Raw genomic sequence first — 26,689 nt, 5'->3', positions numbered from 1 at the left:
CATATTTCCTCTCATATGTAAATTCCTTTCAATCTAGAAAAGAAAAAAAAAGATGACTATTAGAAAAGAGAAAGGGGATCATAAGAAAGAGAGCAGAGAGCCAAAGTACATCACATGTATGAAAATGTCACAGCCCCAATATTTTGTACAATTAATATGTGCTAATGATTGATGAAAAATATAAAATAAGATTTTTTTATTTTAAATTATATCTATATTAAGTTTTAATTTGTATTTCAAGAAATTCGGTATAGTATTATATACTTCCTCCCAAATAAATATTACACTGTAAATTTCTTCAAGAAGGAAATTATTAACTTAATCCTTCCATGTTTTTCCTTTGGTAAACATACCTAAAAAATAGATGGAGATTCTTCCTGTCAAAAAAAAAAATCTCAAAGTACTTCCTTTAGTTCTTTGAAATGCATATGAATCTATGTTCAAAGTAACTCCATGTTGTGGCATTGAAAATTTTGTCTAAATCTGAAATTAAAAAGATAATTTTGCTGTGCAATCAGGCAGTGGATTTAAAAAAAAGAAAAAGGAAAATAAAATAATTTTAAATGAAGAGAATTATTCTAAGGAATTCAGGGATAACAAATTTAAAATCCATGGAGCAACCTGGCAGGATTCAGGCAGGAATTAATACTGAGGTCTTGAGGCAGAATTTCTTGTAGAAAATTGAGGTTTTGTTCTTAAAACCTTCAACAGATTGAATTAGATCTGCCCACATTATAGAGGGGAATCTCTTTTAAAGTCAAGTGACTGAAGATATTCACCATGTATTTACAATACCTTCTCAGCAATACCTAGATTAGTGCTCTTTAAATCACTGGGTAGTAGAGCCTAAAAGTTGACACATAAAACTCTGCTCATTTCCCATTAGAACACTGTCAGGAGCTGAAAGAAAAGAAGGAAGAAGAAAAAAGACATCAAACTAAACAATCTTTAAGCCTCTCAGTATTTGTGTGAGCATGTATTGTGTGTGTGTGTGTGTGGTTTTTTTTTTTTGTGTGTGTGTGTGTGCTGGGGATTGAACACAAGGCTCAGGCACACTAACATGTGCTCTACTACTACTGAGCTATATCTTCAGCCTTTAGTATTTTAAGAATAATGGTGGTTATCATTTAAAGTAAGCTGTTTAATGATAGCATCTGTTAAATTCTTCATAGGACTTCTTAAACTTATTAAAATAAAGGTGGGTGGATTTTCAAGATGGAAGAATAGAGAAGGTTGCTTTCCTGGCTTCTCCATGATGTGAAACAAAAAAAGCAGATAGGTAACTACTCTGCAAGGTAAGGAACAAAACAAAAAAGGCGGGGGGACTTTACTGGAATTTAAAACTGTACAGTCAAAGCAGATTGGGGACTCAGGAGGCTGGATATAATAAAATAAGGAGAAATCTCCAGTAGCACAGCTGCTGCTTCTGCTTGGCCAGAAGCCCCAGTCAGAGAGCTCTCTCCGCTTTGCTAGGATAAGGGATTTAAAGGAACCTGCAATTTTGGGAGGCCTGTGGTATGCCTGGACATGGAGCATTTACAGATTAAGGACATTGCCAAACATACCTGAAAGGCACACTGTACAATATTCTTATGCTGAAAAGAAGCCACCATCTCTTCAAGTGGCATTTGGTGGACAAAGGAAGGAACCATTCTGCAGCTGCAGCATGGGGTCCAGAAGCTGAGAGAGCCTGTTCCTGGCAAATCCAAGTTTGGCCCAAAATATAGGCCCACTAAACGCACACTGCACAATATTGAGTGTGCTTAAGTGACCAGGAGAAAATTAAAGGGGGAGAGAGGTTTATACATGGGACAAATGCTTGTAGAAACCCACCGAGCTCTATCCCTCCCTCTCCAATCTGGCTGCTTGCAAGACCAGTAGAGAGAGGCATCTGGCCAGGAACTCGGAAGGGCGAGGGAGAGAGAGACTGAACCCAAGACCAGGAAATGTAGGGTCCACAGGTGATGTAGGGAACTAAGATTTGACTCCTGTTTTCTTGCTGCTCATCAGCCTGGGCTAGCCTGGCCTGGGCTGGGCTGAGTGGGGCTGGGCCACCTTAAGCCAACAGGTCAGCATACCCTGGTTCAGGCCTACGCTGGCATGGTAAGCACAGCAAGTCCATAGCCCATGTTCACCACCTGCATTCCAACCCACTGCCCCACTGCTGCATTGCTGCTTCTTCTAGGACAAAGGCTTGGATTCCTAATTACTGTGTAAATCAGTATGGAGCTTCCTCAAAAAACTAAAAATAAAACTACCATATGATCCAGCAATACCACTTGGGGTATAAACCCTTAAAAAATCCAACTTAGCAGATAAGAGAGATACCTACATGTTATGTTTATCACAATTCTATTCATATCAGTCAAATTAAGGATGAGCCTAGATGCCCATCAGTGGAACTGAGGGAAGATCCCTGGATACAGCCTTCCAGAGTGGACTAGCAATTACTGGGTCCTGAAGATATGCAGATTTAAAATCTCCAGATGAATTGGAATTCAGGAGCACACCTATGCCCAAACAGTGCCTCCTGGAACTCCACTAAAAGATTAAGCTCTCTTGCTCCAGCAATCCTGAGGGTGGAGCATCACGCTTCAGATGAACCCAACTAAAATTGTTGAGAAGGGAAACTGAAAATCTTCTGAACTACTGAACTACAATGTAAAAAATTCTTTAACTTTTCACCAGGATTTTTTTCTTTCTTCTTCTTTTTTTTTTTTTTTTTGTTTGATTAATTCTTTTCTCTGGACATTAATGGTACAAGAACATTTATACATATTCATATTTGTTTTTGTTTCCCATTTCTAACATTTTTGAAGCCAATTATTTTTGACAGATGAGCTTTTTGGGGACTAGGATGTCACCATACCAGACCTTACATTATACTACAGAGCTAATGTAACACAAAAAGTGTTTGGTATTGTCATTATTATGGTATTGGCACCAAAACAGACATAAAAAACATTGGTACAGAATAGAAGACAGAAACAATACCACATAAAAAGAGTTATTGCATACTAGACAAAGGCACCATAAATATACATCGGAGAAAAGATAACCTCTTAAACAAATTGTGCTGGGAAAACTGGAAATCCATATGTAATGTGATAAAATTAGGCCCCTATATCTTACAAAACTGAACTCGAAGTGGATCAAGGACCTATGCATTAGACCAAAGACCCTGTGTCTACTAAAAGAAAAAGTGGTCCCAAATCTCCATTATGTCAGTTTAGGAACCAAATTCCTCAACAAGACTCCTAAAGCACAAAAAGTAAAATCAAGAATCAACAAATTGGATGGATTCAAACTAAAAAGCTTCTTCTCAGCAAAGGAAACAATCGATAAAATAAAGAAAGAGCCTACAGAATAGGAGAAAATCTTTAATGCATGTCGGGACCCCTTGCCCGCAAGGAAGACGCAACTCAGGAATCTTCTTTCAGCAGTTTATTCAGGCCCTTGATATTTCTTCTTCTCCCTCTCGGATGCCCCTCCCAGCCTTAATAAAGCATCTCAAGCCCCAATGCGAAGCTGCCACGTGGAGCTTTCTCATAGGGTGGTGAAAAACCATGCGCCAACTCTCCCAAATAAGGAGTTGTTTGTCACAGACCACAGCGGAGCCAGCGCCATCTTGTAATGGCGACCATAGTCTGCAAAAACGGCAGAAGTGGCTCACCACAAATGCACCTCAGATGGAGCATTAATCACCAGGATCTATAAAAAACTCAGAAAACTTAATACCAGAAAAACCAATAACCCAGTCAATAAATGGACAAAGGAACTGAACAGAAACTTCACAGAAGCGTTTTTTAAATTTTATTTTATTAAATTTGGATCAGGCAATCACTTTCTAGACAAAATAACTAGGCTACAGTTGGATGATATCACAAATTTTACTACCTAGTTCCTAATCCATTGTTAACTTCAGTTCTGAATATGTCCCCAAGAGCTTCTTGACTAAAGACAGTTCACAGTGGGGCATATTAGAAGGCCAAACCTCTAATGGCCTAATTGATCTGGCTGAGCCCTAACTAAAAATATCCTAATACTCACTGTTTCAGTCAGCTTTTAAATGCTGCAACCAAAAACCCAACAAAAACAATTTTAGAGGAGGAAAAATGTATTTGGTACTCAGTTTCACAGGTCTCAATTCACAAGATGGCCAACTCTGAGCCTGAGGTGTGGCAGAACATCATGGCACAAGGGTGTGACAGAGGAAAGCAGGACATGATATGACTATCAGGAGAAAGAGAAAGAGAAAGGAGGGGGGGGGAGAGAGAGAGAGAGAGAGAGAGAGAGAGCATGTGAGTGCACATGTATGAGCATGTACTTCGGCCTGCTTTTCCATGAACAAAGTATAAACCCAAGGCATGTCCCCAGAGACCCACCTCCTCCAGCCACACACTCCCTGCCCACAGTTACCACTCAGTTAATTAATCGGGATATTAATGCACTGATTATGTTAAGGCTCTCATAACTCAATCATTTCACCTCTAAACTTTCCTGCATTTTCTCACACATGAGCTCTAGGGGCCGGGGGACACCTCATATCTAAACTGTAACACTCAGAGAGAACTGTGGCCCATTCTATCCATGTATCTCCTGCAACAACTAATTTATCCCTACATTAGCCTTCTGTTACTTTGCCCTCTTCATCAAAAAGACAAATAGGTGCACCTCTTGTTTTGTACATGTTTTAAAGTTCATTAAAAGATTGTGTTTCTCTGCTTCCTGCATCTCCCCAACCCAGTATCATCTTATCCTGGATCATAATGTTACTATTTACTCTATGGTGATACTCTATTATACACTTGGACCCAGCCTTATGATTTATATTTACTGAATTCACATGGGAAAATCAACAATACAGGTGAATAGTTATACCTCAGATTCATATAAGTACTCTTACTCCTTGCAAATACTTAATTACAAACAGAGATGTTTGATTTCCAGGAATCCATTCTTATACAATACATTGATTTCTATTATTCTCTCTGACTTATAGAATTAATTCCCTTCACTTGAGAATTGTATTGCCATAAAGGAAACACAAAGTATCTAAGTAAACACTCCACTTTGTCAGATGAAAGTGCATTATCTGGGCCATAACATCAGACAAAATAGGAAATCTCTTTTCATTCAAAGTCTAGAAACTATTCCTGACTTTCCCTGGCTAATCACTAAAAGGGTTTTTTGGTCTCATGAGATACTGTAGGTATCAAATTCCCATTCTTCTGATGTGGTAAACACTGCTAGACCTAAGCCTTTTTGAGTAAATACTATATTGTTTTAACTTAAAAATTCCCCCCTATTTTTTGCTTCCCAATTACCATAAACATTTCCATTTATACATGAAAATTAGGTCAACGTTAGGGTGCTAACTACAGGGTCTGATCACATAGCCTTTCACTGACCTCAGATCAAAAATTCACTCCCCTTGTTCACATGCAGGGCTTTAGCAGCAATGATAACAGGCCTCTTCTGACATGGTTTTAAAACGTCTTTTTTATCTAATGATTCCTCAGGTTACTCATACTTTATCCTTAACTGAAAATACCAACCATTTTTCTTCTATATTGACCTTCTATTTAGAAACCAAAAAAGGAGGCCATTAAACCAGATATATGATCCAATCTATTTAGTCATGCTCAATTCCAACCCTCTGCCGGAAGCTAAATCTGCACACTTACTGAAACTGTAGCCCTTACTTGGACCTTCCAGTCAGTGGAGAAAAGAGAAAACGTGTATCCAAAGAGCAGATGTACTATTGGGATAGTTCTCAATTTTTGTACACCTGGAAATCAATGTGATTTCTTAAATGAACACAGTGCTCCAAGGGAACATGACAAACAATATAAACCCCTCTTTCGTTTTATTTCTCCTAAAGAAATTGGCTATCGGGAGGTTGTTCTCAAGTATCCATGTGTTTCTAGATCGTACCTTTCCTTGATTCTGCTCTTTTATGGAAAAAAATTGGCTCAATATAAAGTTTAAGATGTATACTCAAGATTACCATCAAAGAGTCCAGGTGACTTTTCACAAATATAAACTATAGGAACCGCTGAGTGACTCACAGCCCAGAAAACTAGTTTCCTGGAAATGAAACCATTGTAATACTGGTCTTAAAGTTTATGGAAGGGGAATTTTTCAGGTACTATTGACCATAAACACTCTGGTAAAAGCCCAAACAACTCTTGAATTTATAGTTGCCAGTTAGAAATAAATGTATATTCATAAATATTTGTTTATACATATGGAATAAACTGTATAAACACAAGCTTTGTTGATTTACTAGACAACAAACCTTAAGAAATTTCAAATAATTGAGAACACACACAGGCTATTCTTTAATTTGAATGTGACTAAAATCAGTAACAGACAACTAGATAATCTGCATATTAAGTGGACACTAAATAACTCATGGATCAAAGAAAAAATTATAATTAAAAATAAAACATTTTAAACTTTCAGAGAGATGGCTGAAACTCTAATTGCAAGGAAAATAACTTGAGCAATAACTTTGAAATTTTAGATAAAAAAGACATTTTTAGGAAGATAAAAGTTAGCAGAGTGTTTCATGAAGAAACAAACAACTGGAGTATTCCTATTACTCTATAGGCCACCTCTCCTAAAACACTATGTCAAACGTTTAACAAGTAATTTCTACCTTACAACATCTGTTCCAGAGACTAAAATATGATGGAGCATTTCTCTTTTCACTGTATGAGGCTACCATAATCTTTATAACCAGCATGTAAAGCACAAAGAAATTTTCAGTTTATTCTAATACATACACACACATGCACACACACACACACACAAACTTCCTAAGCAAAATTTTATCAAAATGAATGTAACAAAATAATAAGGAGGATAGTATAGCAGAAACCAATTTGACTTATCACAGAAATGCTAGCTTTATTCAACATTAGAAAATAAACTAATGTTATTTGCTGCAACAGCAGATTATAAACATTATGCTGTCACGTTAATGGATTCAGGAAAAAAGTAACAGGTAAAATTCAACCTTCACTGTTATTATTAATTAATTATATATATGTATGTATATATATATATATATATATATATATATATATATATTAATCCTCTTTGATAATGATGTGTCAATGTGGATTCACTGATAACAAATATACTACTGTATTGCAGAATATTGATAGTAGGAGGGGATATGGACTTAATTGTGTCCCCCTACACACACACACACACACACACACACACACTCCTATGTTGAAGTCTTAATCTTTTGATGTGCTGATATTTGGAGGTTATTCAGTTTGGATGAGGGTATCAGGGTGGGATCCTTAAAATGAGATTAGTGCCTTTATAAGAAAGGGCCAAAGTGCTTTCCATCAATCTCTTTCCCTCCCCCTACCATGTAAAGATATAACAAGAAGACAGCCATCTGCAAGTCAGGAAGAGGACATTCACCAGCAACCAAATCTGGAGACTTCTCAGCCTATAGAACTAGAGTTTATGGCAATTTGTCGCAGCAGCCTGATGTAAGACAAGAGATTGTGCATATGGAGAGGAGGAGATGTACAGGACTCTTCACTTTTCACTCAGTTGTGCTGTGAAACTAAATCTGCTCTAAAAAATAAAGTGTATTTTTAAAAGAATAATTCTCCTAGCAAACTAAAAAAAGAAGACAACTTGCTTAACCTACTTAAAAAAAATTCTATGAAACAGTCTACAATAAACCTCACAGTATTTCTTTTGAGGTCACACCCAACCTATACTTATTATTTCCAAAAAGCATTATACTATACCTAGACACTTAGTAAGGAAAGAAAAAGGAATAAAATGTATCCATATTGGGACAGGGGAAAATTATTATTCACATATGATATGATTATATGTGCAGAAACTTTTGAAAACAAATTATTTGAATAAATATGAGTTTTGCAAAGTTGGTAAATTCTAAATCAATATCAAACAATCAATAGTATTTATATTCCAGCAGCAAACAGCACAGACTACATAAAAAATCATTTTAAAAATACATAAATATAAAATGCCAAAATTTTTTAAAATGTGATAAAAAATGTATATGACCTCTGTAAGGAAAAGTTATAATACTTCAAAATTAATGGAGACTTAAGTAGAGAGAGAAAAAGATGTGAATGAATTTGAACTTTTACTAATATAACAATGGCAAAGTTCTACTGATTGATCTATAATTCAATGAAACTGACTTACAATTTCAGAAACGTTTGATGCCATTGTTATTTTATAATATGGTACTGTCACTTTGGGAATAAAGAGAATGTTTTGGTCAGCTTTTTCACCACTGTAACCAAAAGACCTGACAACAACAATTTTAGACAAGGATAAAGTTTATTTTGGAGCTCACGGTTTCAGAGGTCTCAGACCACTCATGGCTGGCTACATTCCCTGGGCCCAAGGTATGGCAGAAGAGTGCAGTGGAAGAAAGTGGCTCAGGACGTAGCCTCCAGGAAGCAAAGAGAGCTCGATCAACCAGGGTCCTACCTCCTCAAGTCCCAGTCTACCTACCTCTGGTTACCATCCAGGTAATCCCTATCAGGACATTAATATACTGATTAGGTTAAAACTCTCATAATCCGATCATCACACCTATAATCTTCTTACATTTGACTCATCATGAGCTTTTGGGGGATACCTCATATAGAAACCATAACAGATAATATGAACTATTAATTCCATTTTTTTTTCTTTCCACATTTTTATTGGTACATTATAGTTCTACATAGTGATGGGATTTGTTGTTACATATCCATACACGCGCACACACACACACACAATATATATATATGAATTTGGCCAACACCACTCCCAGAACTTTCCCCTTTCTTTCCCTCCTCCCATCTTCTTCTGGTCCCTTTCTTGTACTAATCTCCCTTTGATTTTTAGGAGAGTCTCCACCTTCCTTTCCCTATCCCCCAGTTTCTTTTCCTTTTTCTTCTCTACCTTCCACGTGTGAGGAAAAAAAGAAAAAAAAAAACATAAGACCCTTTAACTTCTGAATTTGGCTTATTTCACTTAACATAATGATATTTAGTTCCATTTATTTTCCTGCAAATGACTTAATTTCATTTTTCTTTATGGCTGAATAAAACTCCATTGTGTACATAACCCACATCTTCATCATTCTTTTATCTGTTCATAGACACCTAGGCTGGTTCCATAGTTTGAATATTGTGAATTTTGCTGCCATAAACATGGGTAAGCATGAGAATGATAACTTCAATTCTTTAGGATAAATACTAAGGAGTGATATAGCTGGGGGATATGGTGGTTCCGAGTGAAGTCGTTTGAGGAGCCTCTGTACAGATTTCCAAAGTGGTTGAACTAATTCACAAACAATGTAAAATGTTCCTATTTCTCCATATCCTTCCCAGCATTTATTATTGTTTGTATTCTTGATTAATGACATTCTGACTGGTTTGAGATGAAGTCTTGGTGTTATTTTCCTAATTGCTAATAATGTTGAACAATTTTCATATATTTGTTGGTCATTTGTATTTCTTACTTTGAGAAGTGTCTGCTAAATTTATTTACCCAGATAGGGAAGATGGCGGCGAGGGGAGTGCATTGCCCCCGTGTGCTGCTTCACTGTGTGGGAGTATGACAAGTCAGGACGGCTAAAGGATATCTTGTTAGGAATTTCCAGCAATAGTGGGGTGCTCCGGAACCTGGAGGAAGGATTTCCATCGCAAGAGGACTCAAACGCAAGAGGTTTGTCGCACGGAGGGTAACACTGCTTATTCAGCAAACCGCCCCGCGGCTAGAGTCTGCAGCGCGCGCTGGGAAACGAGGAGATAGCGACGCAGGGATACAGCACTGCAGTTTCTGCCAGCCGTGCAAGCACCGTACTCAGGGCTGAATTCTGGGTTCGAGACGGGGAAGGAAGCAGTCCATCTCGGTTCTCCACACCGGTCAGACCACAGAGGAGGCCAGCAGCCACCAGGTTGGAAAGCTGACGTCACCATCCCTGTTTTCGACTGACCGCAGCTCATTCAGCCATAGAACAGGTAATTTCAGGCTGCCATTCGCCTGCGGCTTGCAGACAGATTGCTAGGGTTCAGTGCCTGGGTGCTTCTTAGAACCTGATCTTATCGGAGCAAACACCGAGCGCGGGGCGGCCAAGTTCCGGCTCCCAGAACCGTCCCGGAACCACCCTGGCCCAGGGCTGCGGAGCCTGCGGAGGCTGCTTCTTGGACCCTGCTCCTATCAGAGCATACACAAAGCACTAAGCGGCCGAATTCCGGCTCCCGGAACTGAGTCCGCGGGGACTGCTTCTTGGAGCCTACACTTATAGGAGCTTACACTGAGCACGGATACACTGAGCACAGAGCGGCCGAGTTCCGGCTCCCGGAACTTCCCTGGCCCGGGGCTAGGAGCCCGCGGAAACTGCTTCTCGGTCCGGGTCCTGCTGAGGGCCGGTCAGGACTCACCCGTTGCTTTGGTTGCCCGGCAAGGGGAACGAAATGCTGCCATTCGAATAGGATACCAACATGGCAGAGATCTGATGTCATCAGAAAGCGGCGGAGGAGAGAACGACATCAATACCAGCGGCGACATAAACAGTTGGTCTCCTGATAGGGGGGGTGAGGCACAGACACCCGAGTCTTCTCAATTTGTCGTCGAGCCAGAGGGGAGGAGCCGGGCCGCCGCCAGTGCCCGGAGCAGGCCCAGCGGCTCGCCAGCGTGGTGACCGTGTGACCCCAATTGGAGAGGGGGCAGAGCGGAGCCGCCACCCGCACCCGCAAGGTGGGCAGACCCGCGACCCAGTGGTACATGGGTGTGGTAGGAGGGGCAGGGCAGAGCCGCCGTTCGCGCTTGCAAGGTAAACAGACCTGTGACAGCCTGGCGGGTCAGGCCCAGTGGCCTGCCAGTGTGGTACACACGTCACCCCAACTGGAGTAGGGGCAGAGCAGATCCTTCTCCCAAGCCCGGATCAGGCCCTGCCAGTGTGGGGGTCACGTGACCCCAATTGGAGTGGGGGCGGAGCGGAACCGCCACCTGTGCCCGCAGGGTGAGCAGACCTGTGACCAACCTGCAGATCAGGCCCAGGGGTCCGCAGGCATGGTAGGAGGGGCAGGGCAGATCCGCCGCCCGCGCCTCCAAGGTAGGCAGATCTGCAACAGACCGGCGGATCAGGCCCAGGAGCCTGCCGGCATGGTACACACACCACCCTAATTGGAGTAGGGGCAGAGCAGAGCCTCCACCCGTGCCCGAAAGGTGGGCAGATCTGCGACCGACCAGCGGGACAGGCCCAGTGGCCTGCCGGTACGGCAGACACGTCACCCCATTTGGAGTAGGGGCAGAGTAGAGCCGCCGCACGCGCCTGCAGGGTAGACAAACCTGCAACCGACCGGCGGATCAGGCCCGGTGGCCTGCCGGCGTGGTACACTCGTCACCCCAATTGGAGTAGGGGCAGAACAGAGCCGCCGCCAGCACCCAGAACAGGCCCACTGACCTGCCGGCGTGGTAGCCACGACACCCCAATTGGAATAAGGAGAGAGCAGAGCCGCCGCCCGCACCTGCAGGAAACATATGCAAGCAGTATGAAAAGACAAGGAAAGAAAGGACCACAAGCAATGCAGGTCAACGCAACTTTAGAAGAGGTAACAGCTGCAGCAGATGGAATGTCAGATAAAGAATTCAGGATATACATGCTTCAGATGATCTGGAGTATCAAGGAAGACATTAAACAGCAAAATCAGACAATGAAAGATCACTTCGACAATGAATTATGCAAACAAATCCAGGAAGCAAAGGATCAACTATACAGGGAGATAGAGGTTATAAAAAACAAGCAATCAGAAATCCTAGAAATGCAGGAAGCAATAAACCAACTTAAAAACTCAATGGAGAATACTACCAGCAGAGTAGAACACTTAGAAGATAGAACATCAGACAATGAAGACAAAGTATTTCAACTGGAAAAGAACATAGACAGCTCAGCAAGACTGTTAAGAAACCATGAGCAGAACATCCAAGAAATATGGGATAACATTAAGAGACCAAACTTAAGAGTCATTGGGATACAGGAAGGTACAGAGCTCCAAACCAAAGGAATGAGCAGTCTATTCAATGAAATAATACGAGAAAACTTCCCAGACTTGAAGAATGAGACAGAATCCCAAATTCTAGAAGCCTACAGGACGCCGAATGTGCAAAATCATAAGAGATCCACACCTAGACACATTATAATGAAGATGCCCAACATACAGAATAAGGAGAGAATTTTAAAAGCTACAAGAGAAAGGAACCAGATTACATTTAGGGGTAAGCCAATCAGGATAACAGCTGTTCTTTCAACACAGACTCTGAAAGATAGAAGATCCTGGAATAACATATTTCAAACACTGAAAGAAAATGGGTTCCAACCAAGAATTGTGTATCCAGCGAAATTAAGCTTCAGGATGGAAGATGAAATTAAAACCTTCCACGATAAACAAAAGTTTAAAGAATTCGCAGCTAGAAAACCATCTCTTCAAAACATCCTCGCCAAAGCATTACAGGAAGAGGAAATGGAAAATAACAATGAAAACCAACAGTGGGAGGTAGGGACAGTAAAGGGGGGGAAAATAATCAAAGAGGAAAACAAACCATGTTTAGTAACATAAATAAACAAATATGGCTGGAAGAACAACCCATATCTCAATAATAACCCTAAATGTTAATGGCTTAAACTCACCAATTAAGAGACACAGGCTAGTAGAATGGATCACAAAACAAGACCCAACAATATGCTGCCTACAGGAGACGCATTTGATAGGAAAAGACATACATAGGCTGAAGGTGAAAGGTTGGGAAAAATCATATCACTCATATGGACTTCGGAAACAAGCAGGAGTGTCCATACTCATATCAAATAAAATAGATTTCAAGCCAAAGTTAATCAAAAGGGATAAAGAGGGACGCTACATACTGCTTAAGGGAACCATACAGCAACAAGACATAACAATCATAAATATTTATGCCCCAAACAATGGTGCAGCTATGTTCATCAAACAAACTCTTCTCAAGTTCAAGAGTCTAATAGACCACCATACCATAATCATGGGAGACTTCAACACACCTCTCTCGCCACTGGACAGATCTTCCAAACAATAGTTGAATAAGGAAACTATAGAACTCAATAACACTATTAATAACCTAGACCTAATTGACATATATAGAGTATACCACCCAACATCAAGCAGTTACACTTTTTTCTCAGCAGCACATGGATCCTTCTCAAAAATAGATCATACATTATGTCACAGGGCAACTCTCAGACAATATAAAGGAGTAGAGATAATACCATGCATCTTATCTGATCCTAATGGAATGAAACTGAAAATCAACAATAAAAGAAGGAAGGAAAAAGCATACATCACTTGGAGAATGAACAATAGGTTACTGAATGATCAATGGGTTATAGAAGACATCAAGGAGGAAATTAAAAAATTCTTAGAGATAAATGAAAACACAGACACAACATATCAGAATCTATGGGACACATTGAAAGCAGTTCTAAGAGGAAAATTCATTGCGTGGAGTTCATTCCTTAAAAAAAGAAAAAACCAACAAATAAATGATCTCATACTTCATCTCAAAATCCTTGAAAAAGAAGAGCAAAACAACAGCAAAAGAAGTAGAAGGCAAGAAATAATGAAAATCAGAGCTGAAATTAATGAAATCGAAACAAAAGAAACAATTGAAAAAATTGACAAAACTAAAAGTTGGTTCTTTGAAAAAATAAACAAAATCAACAGACCCTTAGCGACGCTAGCGAAGAGAAGAAGAGAGAGAACTCAAATTACTAGCATACGGGATGAAAAAGGCAATATCACAACAGACACTTCAGAAATACAGAAGATAATCAAAAACTATTTTGAATCCTTATACTCCAATAAATTAGAAGATAGTGAAGGCATAGATAAATTTCTTAAGTCATATGATCTGCCCAGATTGAGTCAGGAGGATATAGAAAACCTAAACAGACCAATATCAATTGAGGAAATAGAAGAAACCATAAAAAGACTACCAACTAAGAAAAGCCCAGGACCGGATGGGTATACAGCAGAATTTTACAAAACCTTTAAAGAAGAACTAATACCAATACTTTTCAAGCTACTTCAGGAAATAGAAAAGGAGGGAGAACTTCCAAATTCATTCTATGAGGCCAACATCACCCTGATACCTAAACCAGACAAAGACACTTCAAAGAAAGAAAACTACAGACCAATATCTCTAATGAACCTAGATGCAAAAATCCTCAATAAAATTCTGGCGAATCGGATACAAAAACATATCAAAAAAATTGTGCACCATGATCAAGTAGGATTCATCCCTGGGATGCAAGGCTGGTTCAATATACGGAAATCAATAAATGTTATTCACCACATCAATAGACTTAAAAATAAGAACCATATGATCATCTCGATAGATGCGGAAAAAGCATTCGACAAAGTACAGCATCCCTTTATGTTCAAAACACTAGAAAAACTAGGGATAACAGGAACATACCTCAATATTGTAAAAGCAATCTATGCTAAGCCTCAGGCTAGCATCATTCTGAATGGAGAAAAACTGAAGGCATTCCCTCTAAAATCTGGAACAAGACAGGGATGCCCTCTCTCTCCACTTCTGTTCAACATAGTTCTTGAAACACTGGCCAGAGCAATTAGACAGACGAAAGAAATTAAAGGCATCAAAATAGGAAAAGAAGAACTTAAATTATCACTATTTGCAGATGATATGATTCTATACCTAGCAGACCCAAAAGGCTCTACAAAGAAACTATTAGAGCTAATAAATGAATTCAGCAAAGTGGCAGGATATAAAATCAACACGCATAAATCAAAGGCATTCCTGTATATCAGCGACAAATCCTCTGAAATGGAAATGAGGACAACCACTCCATTCAAAATATCTTCAAAAAAAAATAAAATACTTGGGAATCAACCTAACAAAAGAGGTGAAAGACTTATACAATGAAAACTACAGAACCCTAAAGAGAGAAATAGAAGAAGATCTTAGAAGATGGAAAAATATACCCTGTTCATGGATAGGCAGAACTAACATCATCAAAATGGCGATATTACCAAAAGTTCTCTATAGGTTTAATGCAATGCCAATCAAAATCCCAACAGCATTTCTTGTAGAAATAGAGAAAGCAATCATGAAATTCATATGGAAAAACAAAAGACCCAGAATAGCAAAAACAATGCTAAGCAGGAAGTGTGAATCAGGCGGTATAGCGATACCAGACTTCAAACTATATTACAGAGCAATAGTAACAAAAACAGCATGGTACTGGTACCAAAACAGGCGGGTGGACCAATGGTACAAAATAGAGGACACAGAAACCAATCCACAAAACTACAACTATCTTATATTTGATAAAGGGGCTAAAAGCATGCAATGGAGGAAGGATAGCATCTTCAACAAATGGTGCTGGGAAAACTGGAAATCCATATGCAACAAAATGAAACTGAATCCCTTTCTCTCGCCATGCACAAAAGTTAATTCAAAATGGATCAAGGAGCTTGATATCAAATCAGAGACGCGCCGTCTGATAGAAAAAGTTGGCTACGATCTACATTCGGTGGGGTCGGGCTCCAAATTCCTCAATAGGACACCCATAGCACAAGAGTTAATAACTAGAATCAACAAATGGGACTCACTCAAACTACAAAGTTTTTTCTCAGCAAAAGAAACAATAAGAGAGGTAAATAGGGAGCCTACATTCTGGGAACAAATCTTTACTCCTCACACTTCAGATAGAGCCCTAATATCCAGAGTACACAAAGAACTCAAAAAATTAGACAATAAGATAGCAAACAACCCAATCAACAAATGGGCCAAGGACCTGAACAGACACTTCTCAGAGGAGGACATACAATCAATCAACAAGTACATGAAAAAATGTTCACCATCTCTAGCAGTCAGAGAAATGCAAATCAAAACCAGCCTAAGATACCATCTCACTCCAGTAAGATTGGCAGCCATTATGAAGTCAAACAACAACAAGTGCTGGCGAGGATGTGGGGAAAAGGGTACACTTGTACATTGCTGGTGGGACTGCAAATTGGTGCAGCCAATATGGAAAGCAGTATGGAGATTTCTTGGAAAGCTGGGAATGGAGCCACCATTTGACCCAGCTATTCCCCTTCTCGGTCTATTCCCTAAAGACCTAAAAAGAGCATGCTACAGGGACACTGCTACATCGATGTTCATAGCAGCACAATTCACAATAGCAAGACTGTGGAACCAACCTAGATGCCCTTCAATAGAGGAATGGATAAAAAAAATGTGGCATTTATACACAATGGAGTATTACTCTGCATTAAAAAATGACAAAATCATAGAATTTGCAGGGAAATGGATGGCATTAGAGCAGATTATGCTAAGTGAAGCTAGCCAATCCCTAAAAAACAAATGCCAAATGTCTTCTTTGATATAAGGAGAGTAACTAAGAACAGAGTAGGGTCGAAGAGCAGGAGAAGAAGATTAACATTAAACAGGGATGAGAGGTGGGAGGGAAAGGGAGAGAGAAGGGAAAATGCATGGAAATGGAAGGAGACCCTCAGAGTTATACAAAAGTACATACAAGAGGAAGTGAGGGGAAGGGGAAAAATAATATAAGGGGGACAAACGAATGTCAGTAGAGGGAGCAGAGAGAGAAGAGGGGAGGGGAGGGGAGGGGAGGGGAGGGGAGGGGGGATAGTAGAGGATAGGAAAGGCAGCAGAATACAACAGACACTAGTATGGCAATATGTAAATCAATGGATGTGTAACTGATGTGATTCTGCAATCTGTATATGGGGTAAAAATGGGAGCTCATAACCCACTTGAATCAAATTGTGAAATATGATATATCAAGAACTATGTAATGTTTTGAACAGCCAACAATAAAAAATTTAAAAAAACAAAAAAAAAAAAAGAAAATCAAAACCACCCTAAGATACCATCTCACTCCAGTAAGATTGGCAGCCATTATGAAGTCAAACAACAACAAGTGCTGGCGAGGATGTGGGGAAAAGGGTACACTTGTACATTGCTGGTGGGACTGCAGATTGGTGCAGCCAATTTGGAAAGCAGTATGGAGATTTCTTGGAAAGCTGGGAATGGAGCCACCATTTGACCCAGCTATTCCCCTTCTTGGTCTATTCCCTAAAGACCTAAAAAGAGCATGCTACAGGGACACTGCTACATCGATGTTCATAGCAGCACAGTTCACAATAGCAAGACTGTGGAACCAACCTAGACGCCCTTCAATAGACGAATGGATAAAAAAAATGTGGCATTTATACACAATGGAGTATTACTCTGCATTAAAAAATGACAAAATCATAGAATTTACAGGGAAATGGATGGCATTAGAGCAGATTATGCTAAGTGAAGCTAGCCAATCCCTAAAAAACAAATGCCAAATGTCTTCTTTGATATAAGGAGAGTAACTAAGATCAGAGTAGGGACGAAGAGCAGAAGAAGAAGATTAATATTTAACAGGGATGAGAGGTGGGAGGGAAAGGGAGAGAGAAGGGAAATTGCATGGTAATGGAAGGAGACCCTCAGGGTAATACAGTGGAGTGGGTAGAGAGAGAGGAGGGGAGGGGAGGGGAAAGGTGGGGAGGGGGGAGGGTGGAGGATGGGAAAAGCAGCGGAGCACAACAGACACTAGTATGGCAATATGTAAATCAATGGATGTGTAACTGATGTGATTCTGCAATCTGTGTATGGGGTGAAGGTGGGAGTTCATAACCCACTTGAATCAAAGTGTGGAATATGATATGTCAAGAAATTTGTAATGTTTTGAACAACCCACAATAAAAATTAAAAATAAATAATTAAATAAATAACCCCCCCAAAAAAAATAAATAAATTTATTTACCCATTTAATAATTGGGTTATTTGGGGGGTTTTTTGGTATTTTTTGAGTTCTTTATATATTCTAGATATTAATCCACTGATAGAGGAGTAACTAGTAGAGATTTTCTACTATTCTATAGGTTCTCTCTTCATATTCCTAATTGTTTCCTTTGCTGTGTGGAAGCTTTTTAATTTGATGTCATCCCATTTATTAACTCTTGGCATTATTTTCTGAGCTTTCGGGGTCCTATTGAGAAAATTGATTCCTGTGCCTATATGCTGGAGTGTTGATCCTACATTTTCTTGTAGGAGTTGCATAGTTTCTGGTATAATTTCTATGTCTTTGATCCATTTTAATTTGATTTTTATGCATAGTAAGAGATAAGGGTCTAGTTCCACTTTACTACAAATGAATCACCAGTTTTCCCAGTATCATTTCTTAAAAAGGCTGTTTTTTCTTTAATGTATATATTCACAACTTTGACAAGGATTAGATGACTGTAGATGTGTGGGATTATCTCTATGTCCTATATTGTGCATCTAAGTTCTTCAGGGATATTTGTCTGTAGTTTTCTTTCCTTGATGTCTTTTGGTATGAGCATGATAATGGCTTCTATTCTGCACTGCTGGTCTGTGTCTGTTTTTATGCCCGTATCATACTGTTTTTGTTACTATACCTCTGTAGTATAATTTGAAGTGAAGTATTGTGATGCCTCCAGCATTGCCTTTTTAGCTTAGAATTGCTTTGCTTATTCTGGGTCTTCTGTTCTTCCAAATAAATTTTGGTACCTTTTTTTTCCTAGTTCTGAGAAAAATGTTATTGGTGTTTTGATGGGTACTTCATTGAATCTATATATTGCTTTTGTAGTATGGCCATTTCAACAGTGTTAATCCTGCCTGTCCATGAACTTGAGAAGTCTTTCCATCTTCTGCTGTCAATTTCTTTCTAGTTTTCATTGTAAATGTCTTTCAACTGCTTGGCTAAACTTATTTCTAGGTTGTGTTTTTTTTTTGTTGTTGTTGTTATTTTGTTTGTTGAGGCTATTGTGAATGGAGTTGTTTTCCTGATTTCTTGCTCAGCAGATTTGTTGTTAATATATTGGAAAGTTATTGATTTCTTTATATTGATTTTGTAACCTGCTACTTTGCAAAATTTTTTATTAGCTCTAGTCTCAAGGGAGTCTTTGGGTCTTCTAATTATAGGATCATATAATCTGCAAACAGCAATAATTTGACTTCTTCATTTACTATTTTTATCCTTTTTTTTTTCCTTTCTCTTGTCTAATTTCTCTGGTTCAAATTTCTAGCACTATATAAAATAGCATTGGTGAGAGTGGACATCCATATCTTGTTCCAGATTTCACATGAAATGCTTTCAGTTTTTCTCCACTTATTATGAGGTTAGCTTTGGAATTTTCATATATAGCCTTTATAATGTTAAGGCAGGTTACTTCTATCTATGGTTTCTTCAGTGTTTTTATAATAAATGAGTGCTGAGTTTTGTCAAAGGCCTTCTCTTCATCTATTGAGTAAGTAATTTTTGTCCTTAATTTTATTTATATGATTAATTACATTTGTTGATTTGCATATGTTAAATCATTCTTGCATTTCTGGAATGCAACTTCTCAACATGTTGTTGAACATGATTTGCTAATATTTTATTAAGTATTTTACATCTAAGTTCATCAGGGTTAGTGGTCTGTAGTTTTCTTTCCTTGATGTATTCTTGTCTGGTTTTGGTATGAACTTGGAAGTGTTCAATCCCTTTATAGTTCATGGAAAAATTTGAGGAGTACTGTTACTGGTTCTCTTTAAAAGTTTGGTAAAATGTGGTTCTGGGCTTCTCTTTGTTGGAAGGTTTTTTACTACTGCTTCTATTTCACTATAAGTTACTGATCTGTTTAAGTTTTCTATGTCCTTTTGATTCAATTTTGCCTGATCATATTTGTCTGGAAGTATATCCATTTCTTTTAGGTTTTCCAATTTATTGAAGTATAGATTTTCATAACAGTCCCTAATGACCCACTGTATTTCTGTGATATCTGTGGTGATTTCTCCTTTTTCACCTCTTCTTTTTATTATGGTTGATTTTGCTAAGGGCTTATAAATCCTGTTTATCCTTTCAAAGAACCATCTTTTGTTTCATTGATCCTTGAAATTTTTTTTTTAATTCTCAAGTTCATTGATTTTTGGCTCTGATCTTAACTATTTCCTTCTTTATACTAGTTTTGTCATTGGTTTGTTTTTTTTCAAGGGTCTTAAGATACATCATTAGGTTGTTTGAGATCTAATTTTCTTATGTAGGCATTCATGGCTAAAACCTGTCCTCTTAGAACTGTCATCATAATGTCCCAAAGGTTCTAATTTGTTGTATCACTATTCTTATTTGGGCCTAATAATGTCATTGCATTCTTCCTTGATTTCTTCTATCACCCATTTTTCATTCAAAAGTGTATCATTCAATCACCATGTGTTTGTATACTTTCTGTAGGGTTTTGTTTTGTTGATTTTTAATTTTATTCCATTATGACCTGATAAGGGGAAAGTAATTATATCAGTTTTGGGTTTTTGTCTTTGTATTTTCTAAGAGTAGATCTGTGGCCTAAAGTATTATCTATTTTGAAGAAGATTTCATGAGCCACTAAGAAAGTATATTCAGTTGTTTTTGAAAGAAATATTGTATAGATATCTCTTACATCCCTTTGATTTATAATATTTCAGTTTCAAAGAAACTTTACTGAGTTTATGTCTTGATGAACTGTCTAATGAGGAAAAAGGTATATTAAAATCATCCAGTATTATTGCACTAGAGTTTATCTGAGGCTTCCATTTGAGTAATATCTCTTATGTAATTAGTTGCACTCATGTTTGAACCATAAATATTATTGTAATATCTTCTTGCTGGATTGTTCTCTTTACTGGTATGAAGTGGCCAATTTTGTCTCTTCTGACTAATTTTCATTTGAAGTCTGTCTTGTCAGATATAAGAGTAGCTAATTCCTATTTGTTTTCAAGCTCCATTTACATAGTATATCAATTTCTATCTTTTCACTTTCAATCTGTGGTTATCTTTGGCTGTAAGGTGTGTTTCTTGCAAAAAACATACAGTTAGATCTCTTTTTTTTTTAATCCATTATGTCAGTCTATGTCTTTTCATTGGAGAGCTGATAATACATTCAATGTTATTATATAGATGTTTATTAATTTATGCCATTTTGATTTATTGATAATGTTTAATTTGACCTTGTTACTCATTTGCTTAGCTACTCTTCAAATGAGATTTGTTCATTTGTGAGCTCTGTTTTTTGTTTTTGTTTGTTTTTCTTTCTGTGTGGAATACTTCTTAAGTAAGTTCTGTAGTGCTGGTTTAGGTGTCATGAATTTTTTTTTCTGCTTATTTTGGAAGGTTTTATTTCCTTTTCAATTTTGAATGACAGGTTTGCTGGATATAGCAAACTTGGTTGACAGTTATTTTCTTTTAGGACTTTGAACATATCATTCCAAGCCTTTCTGACTTAGAATTTGTGCTGAGAAAATGGAAGTGATTCTAATTGACTTGCCTCTAAATGTAACTTCAGGCTTTTAAAATGCTATTCTTATTCTGTTTGCTAAATGTTTTAATTACAATGGTTGTGGACAGAATCTTTGTTGGTCTTGTCTATTTGGAGTTCTGAAAGCATCCTCTGTCTGGATCATGTTATGGTCTAGATATTAGGTGGGCCCCAAAATCTCATGTGTAAGATAATGCAAGAAAGTTCAGAGGTGAAATTATTAGATTATTAGAGCCTTAACCTAATCAGTTCATTAATCTCCTGGTAGGAATTAACTGGGTGATAAATGTAGACAGGTAGGATTTGGCTTGAAAAGGGAGGGCATTACTTTGGGATTGATACTTTGCCTGTGCTGAAGAATGCTCTTGAACTGCCTTTGCTTGTGCAATGTCCTGAGCTGCTTTCCTCCACCATATCCTTCTATTATGATTTCTGCCTCACATACAACCCAGAGAAATGGAGTTGGCCATCTATGGACTGAGACCTCTGAATCCATGAACCCCAAATAAATTTTTCTTCCTCTGTAAGTGTTCTTGTCAGGTCTTATGGTCACAGCAGTGAAAAAGATGATTAAAATAGAGAAACAGATATCCATCTCATTCTCAAGTTTGGGAAAGATTTTATTATTATTTCTCTGAAAAGGTCCCATTAACCTGCATCTCAAAACCTTCCTAAATTTCAATGATTCTTAAATTTGGTCTTTTGATGTTGTCCCAGAAATTCTTGTATATTCTGATAATGATTATTTTATTTTTAAGTCTGAATGTTCAGCTTGGACACTTTGTCTTCTAGCTCTGAGAGTCTGTCTTCAGCATGGTCTACTCTATTAGACTTTCAAGTGAATATTTTATTTGATTTATTTTGTCTTTCATTTTCAAGATTTTTGTTTGTTTCTTTATCGATATCTCTGTCTCCCTGTTGAATCCTTCATTCATATCCTGTGCTGACTTCCTTAATTGATTCAGTTGTTTTTCTATGTTCTCTTGGAATTCATTGATCATTTTTATAATCATTCTTTTGAATTCTTTATCTTATATTTGATTCACTTCTATATATTTAAGATTAGTTTCTGGTGAATTAGGATTTATTGTGTTACCTTGATTTTTCATATTTCTTATATCCCTGGGTTGGGTTTTATTCATTTATTGGGAGGGATTTCTCTTCCACTTATGTGTGAGCCTTTTCAGGACACAATCTTCAAATAATCTAGACTGAGACACACTTGTGGGTGTGGTATCCACACCCTTTATGTTAATTCTGTTTTGGTTGTCTAGTAGTTGTTGTCCATGAGTGGAACCTGAACCTACACTCCTAGCCATTTCTACTTGGGGCCTGTTTATTAGCTTGGGATTTTGTCTCTTATCCTCTTTGTATTGAAGTATAGCTTAAGTTTGAATGTTGTTCATTTGTGCGTGGGGCAAGGTATACTGCTTTTTGACTGAGTTTATTTCAGCAGCAGAGTCTCTACCCTGTGAACTTATAGAGTCCCTGTAGGTTCCTAACACCTCACAGAATAGGGGAAAACAAACAATAGCAACAACAAATGCAAACAATTTACATCATTAAAATAAATACCTGGTTCCTACAGTGACACCTACAATGTTAATTGCCACAAAAAACAGAAATGATGGGGTCATCAATTGCCAACAGCAAAAACAATAAATAACCAAAAACTAGATCTAGCATTAATGTAAACATCAGGCATCAACTATGTCATCACATCATTAATAATTGCAATTATGAGTATTAGGGAAGGATTTATAAGAACCCATTAGCTTTAGAAGATGGCAAAAATGGTTAATTAAGAGAAATGAAAATGTGATAGGAAGATAGAAAAGAGTTTGCAATTTCAAATAGTAAACAGAGAGAAAGAAGAGACATTTCAGGAGATACTCATAAGGAAAGCAAAGAAAAATAGGAGAAACAAATTAGAGAGAGAAAGAATAAGAGAATTTTGTTGTTAGCAGGAGAAGAAAAGATAGAAAGAGAAAATGAAAACAAAATAAAATCAAAATATAGAAACCAAAAATCCTAACCCTCAAAAGATAAGAAAAAATAAGTACATTTTTTTTAAATGATAAAACTAAGGAAAAAATAAAACAAATATGTGCATGTATCTACGTCCAGCACAGGAAGAAGGATGAGGATGAGGACAAGGAGGAGGGGGAGGAAGAGGAGGAAAAAGAGGAAGAGGAAGAGGAGGAAGGAGAGGGGGAGGAAAGGGAGCAGGAAGGAGGAGGAGGAGGAGGAGGAGGAGGAGGAGGAGGAGAAAGAGGGGGAGGGGGATGATGAAAAAGATTTCTAAGAAAATATGAAGGAATCCTCTCCAGTGAGTTGGTCAAAGTAGTCAATAAGAATAGATTTCAGTGCGCATATCTGGCTGTCTTTCTTTCCATTTCTTCTTGGGTTTTTTACTCAGAGAGAGAGGGAGGAAAAGAGTGCTTGCATGCGCACTAGAGTGCATGCAAGAGCTAGGGGTTCTTAACCCCCACATCTCTTTTTTGTTATTGTTGCTTATCAAGCTGCCAGTTGGATTGGCTTAAATCTGAAGCTGATGGAAATAACTCTCAGCTTCCCTTCTTATCAGCATAAGGTAGGATGCAATGGAAAGTACCATCAGTTGGAGCTTAGGATTTTTGTCTCTTATCCACTTTGTATTGAAGTATAGCTAAAGTTTGAGTGTTGTAACTAAAGCCCCACTCCCAGGATGGGGCTGCTACAGAGTTCTATTAGAGGATTTCCAAAAGCTGGAGTTTGTGTCTAATCTGACCAAAGGGGCTTTGTTGGGTAGAGTCTGTTCTGGAGAGATTAAATCCACACTCCTAATGTCTGACAGTTATAGATCTCTGATGGGAGTCTGGATCTCAGGAGCCTCCCAAGAATTGGTAGGGGAGCCAATCCTCCTCACACTGTACTTCCCAGGAACACAGCCTTCCCAGGCTTTTTGGTGAGTGTTTTCACACCCACCTGTTCAGATTCCCAACCGACTTCAGTTGGTTCAAATAATGGGATTGCCAGAGTCAAAAAAGAAAAGTCAATTGAACTCTCCCCTTCACTTTTCTGACTAGAATCACCCGTGGGTACAATGTTCTCTGTGCCTGCTTCACTCATTTTCTGCTAGGTACACCCTCAGCCACACAGTAGCACTTGCTGGAACAGTATGCAATGTTTGCTGTGATCTTCCAGCTCCCCAGCCCCAGCTGCAAAATGGCCACTTCCAGATGACTCCTGCCTGAGCTCTCCATTGCCTCACTGAGGAGTGGTATTCTTGCTGCTTGAATCTCAAGCCAGGGAGCAACAAGGAATGCAGGCTTCCTCTAATTTATCATCCTGAATCCTCCAATGAACCATTAATTCTATATCTAGGAATTCCCTAAAAATATACTTTATATAACCTTTTATGTGTGAACCCAGGATATGTGTACAAGCATGACCACAGCATAACTGACCACAGAAACTAGGATTTTAATTTTCTATTGCTACTTGAACAATTATCACAAACTTAGTGACTTAAAACAACACAAATCTGGGCTGGGGTTATAGCCCAGTGGTAGATTGCTTGCCTGACATGTATGAGGTGCTGGGTTTGATCCTTAGCACCACTTACAAATAAATTAAATAAAAGTATTGTATCCATCTACAACTAAAAATAAAAAAACCCACAAATCTAATATTTTGTAGTTATTTTGTTAGAAGTCTGAGAAAGGTTTCATTGGGCTAAAACCAAGGTGTTATAGGACTAGACTCCTTTTTTTAAATATTTTTTTTTAGTTGTAGATAGATAAATACTTTAATTTTATTTATTTATTTTTATGTGGTGCTGAGGATTGAACCCAGGGCCCTACACATGTTAGGCAAGCACTCTACTGCTGAGCCAAAACCTCAGCCCGTAGACTCCTTTTTAAGGGCTCTAAATTGACTTAACATAAGCAATGTGAAAAAATTAATTCTGGGACTTTGCAGATGTGATTAAGATTAAGGACCTAGAGATAAAGAAGATGATTCTGAAGAGCCCAATTTAATCTCATTTGTCCTTGAAATGGAAGAACTTTGTCAGGCTGAGATCAGAGAGTGAGTATATGACTATGAAAGACTAATCAAAGATACTGTGATGTTGCTGGTTTTGAAGATAGTAAAAGGAAGTCAGGAACTAAGGAATATGGTTGGCCTCTAGAAGTTAGAAAAAGTAAGGAAACAATTCTAGAGATTATGGATGACAATGGGACATAACAAGGAAAAGTTAAGTCCAGGGCTAGACTAAAGAAAAGAGCTACCTCATGTCATCAAGTTCATGAGACCAGACAAAGCACTTTGGGATGACCATATTAAGGGAAGTCTAGAGAATTGTTTCCTTACTTTTTCTAACTTCTAGAGGCCAACCATATTCCTTGGTTCCTGACTTCCTTTTACTATCTTCAAAACCAGCAACATCACAGTATCTTTGATTAGTCTTTCATAGTCATATACTCACCCTCTGACCTCAGCCTGACAAGGTTCTTCCATTTCAAGGACAAATGAGATTAAATTGGGCTCTTCCAGAATCATCTTCTTATCTCTAAGTTCCTTAATCACATCGGCAAAGTCCCAGAATCCATTTTGTCACATTGCTTATGTTAAGTCAATTTAGTTTGACTGAGAACTACATTTCCTAGAATTCTCTTCCTTGAGTAGTTCCAGGTAAGAGTCGGCTGAAAGAAACAAAGGAGAACTCTGGGAGATTTGGTGGAGAAAGACAAGTAGCTGATGTTATTCTCAGAAGATCATGTGGTCAGGTAAACAGATGAAAAATATGGAGGATACCCAATGTCCCAGTTTGCCCTCACTCTCCTCCATTTCCTGGCAAGCTTGTCTTCCCATCTGACCTTGACTCCTGCTTAATCTCTCCACATGCAGTTTTCTCCACAAGATTCTTCTTCATGGTCTCACTTTGGCAGTTGGATATGTTTGATTTTGGGGTTCCCTGGCAAGTTTTAACCTGCCACTGAAGCCACTGTCTTAAGCAGAATCTGGTTATTGGCCACTCTCCTCTCTCTGATCCTTAAACTCTCCTTCCAGAATTTCACTTTCCTACTACTCCCACATTTTTATCAATTGCTATCACAAATATCTGGCTTTCATAATACTCATGGTAGTCATGCTTCCCTAAAGGAATATTAGTGTAGTCAATAAAAAATGAAATGGATAAGTTGTGGCATATTCTGTTTACATAGCATATCTCACAAGAGAGAAAGAGAAAGGAAAATTAATTTCAGTGCCTGAAATTGCTATGGAGC

This window comes from Marmota monax, unplaced genomic scaffold, assembly GCF_021218885.2.
Source record: "Marmota monax isolate L192 unplaced genomic scaffold, Marmota_monax_Labrador192_F-V1.1 WCK01_AAM20220418_F8-fsc00001, whole genome shotgun sequence".
Taxonomy (NCBI): domain Eukaryota; kingdom Metazoa; phylum Chordata; class Mammalia; order Rodentia; family Sciuridae; genus Marmota; species Marmota monax.
The sequence above is the reverse complement of the archived record's forward strand: the minus strand, read 5'-3'. Positions refer to the sequence as shown.